The 13,828-nt window shown below is 38.9% G+C and overlaps 1 long non-coding RNA gene across 1 annotated transcript; it reads right to left on the bottom strand.

Moving 5' to 3' along the window:
- Positions 1 to 980: 980 nt before the first annotated feature.
- Positions 981 to 13,813, bottom strand: LOC134730187 (uncharacterized). The gene is made up of 4 exons (XR_010111854.1): positions 13,544 to 13,813; positions 4,583 to 4,680; positions 4,386 to 4,473; positions 981 to 1,227 (listed from the first exon to the last, which is right to left on the bottom strand). It is a non-coding gene; the product is annotated as an uncharacterized LOC134730187 (long non-coding RNA).
- Between the last annotated feature and the right edge of the window lie 15 nt (positions 13,814 to 13,828).

Consider the following 13,828-nt stretch of genomic DNA (forward strand, 5'->3'; position numbering starts at 1 on the left):
ATAAGCTTTAATTAATTGAGAATAAAGAGAGTGGGAGATCACTAACGATATCCCCAAGTGGAAAAGGATAGTAGTTGGAGGCCAGTACTAAAATCGGACTTTTAATTTGTGCTCAGGGAACTGCTAGCTCCTGAAAGCACTGTTTTCTCATGGTTCTGAAGCTTTAGTGAGGGCAAGAATGACAGTTTCTTTTAAATCCTTCATAGTCTGGTTATGCAGCTGGGAAGAAAGGCAGGTCTAAGATTTTGTTTTATTTTTGTTGTTCTTAACATACATCCTAGTGATTCACAAGCAGATGATCAATAGATCATACTCTAAGAAGCAGTGCCTTATAGCGCTATACACAGGCATCTGATAAAATAGGTAATACCAATTCCAGAGCTCTGAGCTATATAATTCTAAATGTTTCACATGTGTGCCAGACAACTAGATGCTATCACTGGAGGTGACATATTGATTTGCCGGAGCCACATAAGAGCTAAAAGTGTTTTACACATTTGCCCAGAAGCATAAAGAAAGCTATGCAAGCACAAAACAGTGTCTTTGTAAATACCGTGGAATAGTAATAACGAAATTGCTATTTCTGGGCATGTTGTTAATTCTGCTTCACCCATCTATACCTGCAGGTTTCCGAAGGCCTGTACTCAGCGCTAGTTGTGGCCACACTGTGGAAGGAAAAGCTGAGTCCCAGCTGGACCAGGTGAGCCTGATGAACAGTGGCCCACCCAGGAACCAGTCAGATTTCACCAGCTATTCATCTCGACAGGCTCAATCACCCTGGGCCCTCCAAAAGAGGAAAGATGAGCCAGAGATTAGGTAGAGAGGGAAATTCAAAGTGAAGCATAGGGGAGGGGAAGAGCTATTTATCCATCTTCTGAGCTGAAGCTTGCCTGTCAAAAAACATTCTTTGTTTAGTTTTCCTGAGGAAAATAGAACAGCAAATTATGTTCCGTTATGATAAAGATAAAGACAAAGCTGCAAAGCCATTGAAAAATTTTGTGAACTTAAGTTTCGTATTTTAAAAGCTCTTTAAATTTCTAATGGGCTGGATTATTCATATTTAGGAATTTCAAATCATATATAGATAATTTTTTTTTTAATCATAGTGTACCAACCTTAAAATCACTCATTTCTCATCCCTATCTCAGTGTAAGGCTCAAGTCCAGAGCGCAAGAGGTGACAATTCTGCAGGAGAAGAGTGCCATCTGCAGGAGGACTGTATAATACCTGACAAAATCCTCAGAGTTAATAAAAATGAGACAATTCATTAGTGGAGATTCCACACTCAGCAAGTTGTCTGGCATACAGTAAACTCAATAAATTATTATTGTTATTTGCATGGTAGTAATTATGGCAATATATAATTTTGCATTGCATCTCTTGAAATTGAAAAACAAAAACAAATCAAAAGCCCAAGGAAGAAAGAACCAGAGGCTATTCAGATTATTCAGATCATTCTCCTGGTTTTCATAGGAACCCCTCCAGATATGTAAGAATCTATACCATTTTTAAAGATCTTACAGAAGGAAATTCCACAGCCTCTTATATTCATACCCATGGCTCTACAAGCTTCAGCAGGGCCAGGGCCAGGAAAACTTTGTTACATAAATTTACTTTGGAATGCTCTCCTTCCGCCCCTTTCAGAATCGATACCAGCCCTCATTTTAGAACATACGTTCTTTCATCTGTTCAATAAATATTTTTTTGTGCACCTGCTATGTTCCAGGTGCTGTGATATTTAACCTGCATATAATGGTGAACCCACCATATTTCCTGTCTTTCAAAAGTTTACAGCCAGTTGATCCTCTAAGACTCCAGGATGCTCCTGCTTCCTTTTCCCTGTCTCCCACCTCCTTTTTCAGCTCCTCCTTCCTTCTTCCTTATAAATACTTCATGCTAGGAACTTCCCACAATCCCCCTTACTCTCAACAAAACTGCCTGTGCTTTATTTTCTCAGGGTTCTAACCTAGGTAGTGACTAGCTAATCTGGTAAATGATTTCATGACAAATGCTAATTGATCTCATCACCAAAGTAATTTGAACACTTTTTCATGAGGTATTTCTGAAGACACAACAATCATTTAGGTCTCTGTGTTGGACTAATGGAGATGATCTTCTGAGTTAGGCAGGGCCTTGTGGTGCATGTGGTACCTGGTACTCCGAAGAGCAGAGCCAACCTTGATTTTCTTGGTTTTACGCCATTATTTCAACCTATTTCTCAATTTGCCACAATAGAGTTAAAGAATTCTATTGAAGATGTACCCAATCATCTTTTACTATAGAGTAGCTCCTTTAAATTCTTGATAAATGTCTCTTCTCATTCTTTTCTCTGATACAAACAGGCTCCCAATAATAATTCAAAACACCATTGAAAAATGAAACATTACATTAACTTGCATTTTTCATCTTTTATGCATATTTTCCTAAACTTTACATAGCAAATAGATGATGAAGCCACCACTGAACTTCCTCAATTTTATAAGTTCAAATCAGATATGAGACTATTGCAAGCTACTACTCCTGTCTGTTATAAGAGGTGATTTCTACTATTAGTGGTTCCTGATGCATTTTCTTAACCATTCTGCAAGATGGTGTTTGTTTAATTCTGGGCTCTGCAAATGGTGGTCCTGTTTCTGACAGCATTTATTAAAAATAAAAATACATCAGCCCAAATTAAGAAAAAATCCCTTCATTTTCTTGAACTGGAGTGTATATATTCATACCGAAAAAATATAAGAAAACAAGTAATAAGAAGATAGGGTTTGTATCCCAAAATGTAAACTTTTTCAATGAGGCATAGTTTTTTTTCTTATTTTAATATCTATCTCTAATTTTAAGAAGGCCCTGTGGAAACTGCATCAACTGCCTTTGAATATTTCCTTGGATATGATTGGGTTGTTAAATTTACACGTTCAAATCTCCTGGATAAGAATGATCTGTAACAACCCACTACAAATTTGGGCAACATTTATAAATAAACATTGGAATTTATTCCTCGGAAAATTTAAAATGCCATAGGTGAAGGGAATTGAATATTATTGATGCTTTTTCAGTGCCAGGTACTTTGTATATGTTATTTCGTGTGACTTTAAGCCCTGTCAAGTTATTTAGGTTGTTTAGACTTATCCTCATCTAATAGATGAGAAAATCAAGACCAAGAGAAATTCTATAACTTGCCAGTAAGTTATATTGTTCAGATTCAGCCTCACGTCCATCTGGGTCTAGCACAGGTTCCTTCTATGATACATGAAGACCCTTATTGTAAGTGCTGGCTGTGAGTTTCAAATTAAAAGATGGGCTTGGCATTGGGATGAGATGATGTAACCCAAGGCAACAACTCTGATGGAGCACCCTAAAATGGAACACTGTAATGGACCACCATAAAAACAGGAAAACATCTTTAAAGAGCATGTGGTTACTTATTTAATATACATTACTGATTATCAAGCTATGTTTATCATTTGTGGGGGTTTTAGATCTAATTTTCAAAGTGTAGCCATTTGGAGATTAAATATTATAGTGTAATGTCTGTACATCATTTCTGGTGAATCAGACTTCACTATTACTATAAATACATTTTAGGCTAAAAAACCCTGACTCCTAGAGTAATGAATAAGCTTATCCTTCACATTTAAGCTTTATTGATTTCTGCTTTGTATTATGTTTCAGAATATTTAGAATGTCATTTTTGTAGTTAATAGGATTGTCTGTGCAGATGGTAAAAATACATTTATTCAAGCCCAATCTTCATTCTAAAGATTTTGGTATAACATTATTTGTTCACTTCTTTATTTATAGAAAATTTATTGTAAAACTGTTTGGTATTTATCGTAAACCCTAGCATGAAACTACCATCTGACCGTGACCCAGCAATTGCACTTTGGGGAATTTATCCCAGAGATAAGAAAAATTCGATTTTCACAAAAACCTGTATAATAACCCAAATCTGGAAACAACCCAGATGTCCTTCAACAGGTAAACGATTGAACAAACTGTGATATATCCAATCCCAAAAGGTTACATACTGTGTGATTTCATTTATATAACATTATCAAAACAACAAAATCATAGAAATGAACAAATTAGTGGTATCAGGGGTTAAGGAATGGGTGGGCAGGAGAAAGTATGTGTGGCTGAATCCACAACATAAGGGATCTTTGTGGTAATGGATCTTTGTGGCGAATGATACTGCACCTTGACTGTTACCAGTGTCAATATCATGGTTGTAATATTGTGCTATAGCTTTTCAAGATGTTATTATTGGAGGAAACTGAGTAAAGGGTACAAGGGATCTCTGTCATTTCTTAAAATTGTATATGAGTCTACAATGACCTCAAAATAAAAAGTTTAATTTAAAAAAAGAGGTCAAGCATGGTGGCTCACACCTGTAATCCCAGCATTTTGCCAAGGCAGGAGGATCACTTGAGACCAGGAGTTCAAGACCAGCCTGGGCAACATAGGGAAACCGTGTCTCTACAAAAAAAATAAAAAATAAAAAGTAGGTTATTTTTTGAGGGGAACTCTGAAATAAAAATAAGACAAAAATACAAAAAAAAAGTTAGCCAGGCATGCTGGCACATACCTGTGACCAAAGTTACTCAGGAAGTGGAGGCAGGAGGATCGCTTGAGGCCAGGAGGTTGAGGCTGTAGTGAGCCATGTTTGCACCACTGCATTCCAGCCTGGGCAACAGAGACACTATCTCAAAAAAGTAAAATAAAATAGATAGATAGATAGATAGATAGATAGATAGATAGATGATAGATATCACACCTAAAGCACTGGTACTACAAATAGAATAAATACTCCTTAAAAGACATTAAATCTTGTTGTAAATACCTATAAGAAAGCAGGCAGTTCCCATGCAGTGTGGCAAATTCAGTGTTACAGTTTCCATACAGGCCAGGGGAGAGAGAGGGGTAAGAAGTCAGATTGCCATGAGATAATGAACAAAAGGAAAGTTAGAAATGGAGAATATAAATGTAGACTGTTTCTAGAAATATGGCTGAGAATGGAAGGAGAGAAATCTGTAGTTTTAGAATAACATACAAAAAAAAAAGAAAGAGAGGTTTTCTCACAACTGAAATCAGAGAAGTGAATAAAACTGAGACCCAAAAGTCCATATAAGAGATCAATGAAACCAAGAGTTGGTTCTTAGAAATAATAAACAAGACTGGTAGATTGTTAGCCAGATTAACAAAGAAAAAAAAGAGAAAATCCAAATCAGAACGATCAGAAATGACAAAGATGACATTACAACTGATCGCACAGAAATACAAAAGATTCTCAGAGACTGTTATGAACACTTTTATGCACACAAAGTACAAAATCAAGTGGAAATTGATAAATTCCTAGAAACACACAATGCCAAAGATTGAATTAGGAAGAAAGTAAAAACCTGAACAGACCAGATTGAATTAGGAAGAAAGTGAAAAACTGAACAGACCAATAACAAATTTGTAAATTGAATCTGTAATTAAAAACCTACAAACCAAAAAGAGCTCTGGACTACATGGATTCACAGCTGAATTCTACCAGACACATAAGGAAGAACTGACACCAATCCTATTGAAACAATTTTTTTTTAAATCAAGGAGGAGGAGCTTCTCTCTAACTCATTCTACAAAGCTAGCATCATACTAATACTAAAATGTGGCAGAGACACAACAAAAAATGAAAACTTCAGGCCAATATACCTGATGAACCCAGACGTAAAAATCCTCAACAAAATACTAGCAAACTGAATCAAATGCAGCACATTAAAAAGTTAATTCGCTATGATCAAGTAGGCTTTATTTCTGATATGCAAGGTTGGTTTAACATACTCACATCAATAAATGTGATAAACAGAATCAAAAATGAAAACCATAAGATCATCTCAATAGATGCAGGAAAAGCCTTCAATAAAATCCAGCATCCCTTCATGGTAGAAACCCTCAACAGATTAGGCATTGAAGGAACATACATCCACATAATAAGAGCTATCTACGATAAACCTACAGCCAACATCATACTGAACAGTCCAAAAACTGGAACCATTCCCACGGAGAAGTGAAACAAGACGAGGATGCCTACTCTCACCATTCCTATTCGATATAGTACTGGAAGTCCTAGCCAGGGAAATCAGACAAGAGAAAGAAATAAAAAGCATCCAAATAGGAAAAGAAGAAGTCAAACTATCCCTTTGCTGAAAATATGATCCTATACCTAGAAAACCCTAAAGATTCTGCCAAAAGGCTCCTGGATCTGATAAACAAATTGAGTAAAGTTTCAGGATACAAAATCAAAGTACAAAAATCAGTAGCATTTTTACATCAACAGTGTTCTAGCTGAGAACCAAATTAAGAACACAATCTCATTTACTATAGACACAAAGAAAATGAAATACCTAAGAATCCATCTAATAAAGGAAGTGAAAGATCTCTATAATGAGAACTACAAAACACTGCTCAAATAAATCAGAGACAATACAAAGAAATATAAAATATTCCATGCTCATGGCTTGGAAAAATCAATATAGTTAAAATGGCCATACTACCCAAAGCAATTTACAGATTCAACTCCATTCCTATCAAAATACCAGTGTCATTTTTCACAGATTTAGAAAAAGCTATTCTAAAATTCATTTGGAACCAAAAAAGAGCCTGAATAGCCAAAGCAATCCTAACAAAAAGAACATATTCAGAGACATCCCACTATATGACTTCAAACTATACTACAAGGCTACAGTAATCAAAACAACACGGTAACAGTATAAAAACAGACACATACAACAGTGAACAGAATAGAGAACCCAGAAATAAGCCCACATACCTACAACCATCTGATCTTAGACAAAAATCAACAAAAACAAGCAATGGGGAATTGTGCTGGGATAAGCGGCTAGCCATATGCAGAAGAATAAAACTGGACCCCTACCTTTCACCGTATATGAAAATTGACTCGAGATAGATTAAAGATTTAAATGTATGACCTCAAACTATAAAAAGCCTGGAAGAAGACTTAGGAAATACCCTTCTCAACATAGGCTTTGGCAAAGAATTTATGTTAATTGTGACAAAAACAAAAACTGACAAGTGGGACTTAATTAGAGAACTTCAGCACAGCAAAATGAATTACCAACAGATAAACAGACTACAGAATGGAAGAAAATACTTGCAAACTATGTATCTGACTAAGAACTAATATCTAGAATCTACAAGGAACTTTAAAAAAATAAACAAGCAAAAACCAAACAATCCAATTAAAAAATGGGCAAAGGACATGAACAGACATTTCTCAAAAGACAACATACAAGTGGCCAAAAAAACATATGAAAAAATGCTCAACATCAGTACTCATCAGAGAAATGCAAATCAAAACCACAATGAGATATCATTTCATACCAGTCAGAATGGTGGCGATTATTTAAAAGTCAAAAAGCAAGAGAGGGTGAGTGATATGGTTTGGCTCTGTGTCCCCACCCAAATCTCATCTCAAACTGTAATCTCCTCATGTCAAGGGAAGGACCCTGTGGGAGGTGACTGGATCATGGAAGCAGTTCTCCCATGCTGTTCTCATGATAGGGAGGGAGTTCTCAGAAGATCTGATAGCTTAAAAGTGGCAGTTTCCCCTGCCTGCTCTTTCTCTCCTACTGCCATGTAAGAAAGTGCTTGCTTTTCCTTTGCCTTCTGCCATGATTGTAAATTTCCCGAGGCCTTCCCAGCCATGTGGAACTGTGAGTCAACTAAACCTCTTTCCTTTATAAATTACCCAGTCTCAGGTAGTATCTTTATAGCAGTGTGAAAACAGACTAATACAGTGAGACTGTGGAGAAATGGGAATGCTTATATATTGTTGATGGGAATGTAAACTAGTTCAGCCACTGTGGAAAGTGGTTTGGAGATTTCTCAAGAAACCTAAAATAGAACTACCATCTGACCCAGCAATCCCACTACTGGGTATATACTCAAAGGAAAATAACTCATCCCGTCATAAAGACACATGCACCTGTATGTTCATTGCAGCACTATTCACAATAGCAAGGACATGAAATCAGCCTAAATACCCATCAACAATGGACTAAAGAAAATGTGGTACATATATACCACAGAATACTGAGTAGCCAAAAAAAGAACAAAATCATTCTTTCAGCGCTTTGCAGGAACATGGATGGAGCTGGAGATCATTATCCTAAGCGACCTGACCTAACACAAGAACAGAAAACCAAATACCACGTGTTCTCACAAGTGGGAGCTCAACATTGAATCCACGTGATTGTAAAAATGGGAAAAAGAGACACTGGGGATCACTAGATCGAGGAGGGAGAGAGGGGGGCATGCGCCAAAGAACCACCTGTTGGGTACTATGCTTATTGCCTGGATGGCCTGAAGCCTCAGTGTCATGCAGTTTACCCATGTAAGAAACCTTCACAGGTACCCTTTCACCTATAATAAAAGTTGAAATGTTAAAAAAAATTACAGAGGTTTTTTTTCTCTCATTCTATATTTTCTCTCATTCTATAGTCTGTTTCTCTCATTCTATAGTCTGTTTACTCAAAATATTTTCTCTCATTCTATAGTCTGTTTACTCAAAAATGCTTGTTTGCAACATGTTTAAGAACCAAAGGGGAAAAAAATAGAGAAGGAAAGGTTGGAGATATATCTGAGAGAAGGATAATTGACAGAGCAAGGTTCATTAGGAAACGAAGGGGAGCATGATTCAGAAAACAGGTAGCAGGGTTGACCTTAAGTAGGAGGTGTTAAAGTAGTCATTTCTATTGAGACAGAGGAAAGGAAACAAAGAATGGGCTTTAATTGTGAGTGAACTTACAGGTGGAAGGCTAGCAGTAGAAAGCTGAGAGAGTTCCTACTCTATGACCTCTATTTTCTCTGTGAGATAGGAAAGAGCTGATTTGCTAAGGAAGGGGGGAGATGGGCACATATAATATCAAGTAAACATTTAAAATATCCAAATGATGTTGAAGGTTCTGTAGAGATTGTAAACAATTTGTAGAAATACCAGTCCATGCCATCCTGTCATTTTCTTTAGCAATATGGTTGCAGAATTAAAGAGGACATAGTTAAATTGATGAACTGCTTCTTTGTTTTTTCAGACAAGCTTAATTAGGCAGGGGAGTCAAAAATCATTGACAAGGAACTGGTTGCAGTGATGGGGAAGGAAGCAAAGGAGGTTACTAATAAAATTGTGCCAAGGGAAGAGATGACTGCAAGACTTTTGGCTTAAGAGGCTGAGTAAATAGAGATTTAGGGATGTAAATAGATTTAGGAGAAAATATAACAGTTCATTTGTAATATTTCAGGTTTCTATGTCCGGCTCTACATGCAAATCCAGATGCATAGAAAGGAGATCCGACCTAAAAAAGACAGTAACTGAAGCCATGGAAATATAAAGGGAAAAAATAGAATTTACAACACTGAAGAAGGAATCCTGAAAACATTCGGAAGGGTCAGACAGAGAAACATTGGCTATAAAGTCCCCTGGGACTTTATAGACAAGCCAGAAAGATAAGGAAAAGAGTCCAGATGAGGGTGGTCCCAAAAGTCCAGAAAAGAGAGTTCAATGGTAGAGTGATCAAAATGTTAGTGCTGCTGAAATCTGCAAAGGTTGTTGTCTAAAATTTGTCTTATTCATCTCTGTTAGCATATAGGAAAATGTGTGGCACATTGTCAGAATTCAGTAAATGTAAAGTTCTGTGTTGTGGACATCTCAATACCTGCAAATCTCACTCCAACACTGTTTGAATTGTAACAAATGCAGAAAGGGCAAGGAAGGAAGGAAGGAAGGAAGGGAAGGAAGGGAAGGAGGGAAGGAGAGGAGGGGAGGAGAGGGGAGGCGATCTGTCTTACCCCAAAGGCCCCATTCAGCCCCCATGTCTCCTGTCCCCAGGCTCCTGCTCCCACTTGGAAATTCAGGACTTCAGCTCCTTGAGAACTGCATCCCATTCCCATCCACACCACCTCAAGCATCTCTAAAATCCAGGATTTGTCTCCCAGTTGTTCATGATAGGGTGCTACCATTTTCCCATTATCTTTGACTGGACAGTTCAGTTCCCCAACCTGCCACTTCAAGAGGCACCAAGGTCTCCTGCTGGATGCTGTCGATCTCCACCTATCACAGGTGCTGGTGCCTCACCAAGCGCATCAACAAGTTTTATTCTTCCACCAGACATGCTGCTGAAGATCTCTGTTAAGCACCATGACTAAACAGCCAGAGCCCTCAAAGTGCCACAATGTCATTGTTATCTGTGGGGAAATGCGCCCTCTCACCTTTGTGCTACCCTCTGTTAGAGGTGTCCCAAAGCAGTGTTGCTCCTGCTTCCATTGTCTTACAGATTTGAATAGAAGAGCTCTTTCCATTTCTATTATTTTGTTTTTTTACCTATAGATCTCTTTCTCACTCTAGGACTCAGGCATGGATTGTTGCTATATCTACCTTTTCATATTTGTTTGTGAATTTTATAAGTTTTTTTTAGTGCTTGTTGTTAGAGTGCATAACTGGAAAGTTAAGTCATGTAAAAGGACTAGGGAGAATTGAAAAAGGCCATAAATTGTTGAAATAAATCCAGAAGTCATTTTGCAAAAGGTTTCATGGGTACACTGCTGAAGACCAAAGCAGTTCCCATTTTTAGGTTTTTTTTTTTTGAGACGGAGTCTCGCTCTGTCACCCAGGCTGGAGTGCAGTGGTGCAATCTCGGCTCACTGCCAGCTCCACCTCTCGGATTCATGCTATTCTCCTGCCTCAGCCTTCCAAGTAGCTGGGACTACAGGCACCCGCCACCACACCCGGCTAATTTTTTGTATTTTTAGTAGAGACAGGGTTTCACGGTGTTAGCCAGGATGGTCTCAATCTCCTGACCTCGTGATCCGCCTGCCTCGGCCTCCCAAAGTGCCATTTTTAGTTCTTTACTCTAGTGTCCCATCATTATCATAACTCAGCTACTTTCTCTGTGTCTGATAATCTCTGGGCATCTTTCTACTTTGTTTCAAATAACAGGCTACGGATTCTCTTCCCACATCTCCAGGTCAAATTCCTAAGGAAGTAACTGATTGAGCAAACTAATTACCATTGTTCTTGAATGGACATTTGTGCCATCGAATGTCATGGAATACTGATCTACTTTTGGTTCAGCAATAGCCTCAAGGTAGTATCATATGGTACCAGCAAGAAATACGTGCAGAAGGAACCTCCTATAAGAGGTCTGTAGGAGTGGCAGGTAGGCATTCTCAGGCATGAACGTCCTACACTAGGAAATGAGAATTTCTATACACAGTAACCTTCAGCAGAGACAATGTACTGAGCATGTAGTAAGTTCTCAAACATTATTTTTAGCTCCATGACTTAAAAAATAAGTCTCACTTCCTTCATAGGACATTTAAGTCCACTTAGGATATATCTCAATTTACCTTTCCAGTTTTATTGATTATTTTTCCTTGAACTCTCTATATAGCTTACATTTGTTGAGTGCTAACAGTATGTCTGGTACTTTTCTAAGATTGTTACATGGATTTAGTCATTTAATCCTCAACAACACAAAGTACTGTTATTAGTCTCATTCTACCAATAAGAAAACTGAGGCTCAGAGAGGTTAAGTTACCTGCACTAGGACATGTATTAATAGTTAGTAAATGATTGAACACAAATTCAAACTTAAGTAAATGGCTTCAAAGTCTAATATCTTAATCACTAAGCCATACTGCTTCTCAAAAATCAACCAATATTACTAGCATAATAATAATAGGTATTATGAGTGATTATTGTATGTTGTCAGGGTTCAGAACACCACACCCACCCCAAAGTGTGGTGCTTTGACATGCTGAGTACTTTAAAGGAGACTGGGAAGGCCTCAGAACTAAGGTCTCTCTGAACTTCTTTCCGTCCTCCTTTCTTCCTTTTCCTGTTCTTCCCAAGTGGGTCTTACAACCTAGAATTTCTCTCCCTAAAGGAAGCCATAAAACCTAGTAAGGGGCCAGGCGTGGTGGCTCACGCCTGTAATCTCAGCACTTTGGGAGGCTGAGGCAGGCATATTGTTTGAGGTCAGGAGTTCAAGGGCAGCCTGTCCAACATGGTGAAACCCCATCTCTACAAAAAGTACAAAAATTAGCCGGGCATGGTGGTGGGTGCCTATAGTCCCAGCTACTCGGGAGGATGAGGCAGGAGAATTGCTTGTACCCGGGAGGTGGAGATTGCGTGACCCGAGATTGTGCCACTGCACTCCAGCCTGGGCTTCACAGTGAGACTCTGTCTTCCCCCAACAACAACAACAACAAAAAATCTAGTAAGGTTACTTTCTGACTGTCCCTGCCTTTCCGTGGTCACAAAGGAGTTCTGACTTACCTCACCTGAAACTAGGTCATAAAACCCTCATTCTAGAGAGTTCCTGCCCCATACTCTGAGGCCAAGAATTTGAATGAACTGGCCTTGCTAGCTAGGATCCCCCCTCAGTTTATTATCATTAGATGATGCCCCCTTTCAATCATGTTTCTCCACAACTATCCACTCCTTTCATCAGACTTAGCATAAAAAGCCCATTTTTTCCTGGGTCTTTGTGTCTTCATTTCTGAAGACTCCTCTGTCACATAAAACTGTGTTAAATGAATTTATTATGCCTTTTCTTGTTAATTTTATTTATTTTTTGAGACAAAGTCTCGCTTTGTCACCCAGACTGGAGTGCAGTGGCACAAACATGGCTCACTGCAGCCTCGACCTCCCAGGCTCAAGCAATCCTCTCACTTCAGCCCAGAATAGTTTGGGACTACAGGCGCCCATCACCACACCCGACTAATTTTTGTTTTTTGTTTGTTTGGTTGGTTTTTTTTGTAGCGACAGCGTCTCACTATGTTACCCAGGCTGGTCTCCAACTCCTGGGCACAAGCAATCCGCCTGCCTCGGCCTTCCAAAATGTTGGGATTACAGGCATGAGCCACCTGCGCCTGGCTTCTCTTAATTTTTTTCATAGGAATGTCAGCTGTGAACCTTGTGATAAGTGAGGACAAGATATTTTTCTTGCCCTTACAATGCCAAACAATGGACTAAGCGTTCTATTATACACATACGGTACTCAAACTGATGTTTTGCCCTGTTGCCATTATAAGTAAACACTTGCATTACAGTAAATAGCCAGAAACAAAGCTGCAACACTTCCTGTAAACGCTACTATAGCCGCACTCCACAGGATTTTTTAATATGTTCTATATTATTCAGTTAAGTAGATATTCTCATTTCCATTGTGATTTCTTCATCAGCCCTTGAAATATTTGGGGTATTGCTCCTATTCCAGGCGTGGAGATTTTTAGTTTTCTTGTTACTCTAGTTTAATTCTACTGTGATCAGAGAACACAACGCTGAAAGGGGTCGGAGTTTTGAATGCGCGGGGGCTTTCCTTTATGGCTCAGGATGTGCTCGATGCTGGTGTATGTTCCATGTGCATCAGGTTTCCTCTCTTTCCAATTATCGTGCTAAGAGCTGACTTCAGCTTAGAAATCCTCAAAGTCCCTTCTGACACTAAGTGTGTGTAATTCCAAGCATAAACTAAACGGTAATTACCTCGAACTTTTCTTCCTGTTAACTCTTTTCCTCTTGATTTTTCAAAATGCAGCAACTATTACTTCTAATAAAAAAACAGAAAAAGAAAAAAAAATCCACTTGTATTCGCCTGTAGCTCTGTGCTTTCGGCTCTTCTCACATGCAAACGAAGACCCCAGGCGCCGCCAAAACACAGCGCGAGAGACGCCCGGGCGTCCGGGCCGCCGCCAGCGCACGCTGGAGCACACCCGGGCGAGCCCCAGCGCCCTGCCCCTCCCAGCTAGGGCTGAGGGGCGGGGCCGCCGC

This window comes from Pan paniscus, chromosome 3, assembly GCF_029289425.2.
Source record: "Pan paniscus chromosome 3, NHGRI_mPanPan1-v2.0_pri, whole genome shotgun sequence".
Taxonomy (NCBI): domain Eukaryota; kingdom Metazoa; phylum Chordata; class Mammalia; order Primates; family Hominidae; genus Pan; species Pan paniscus.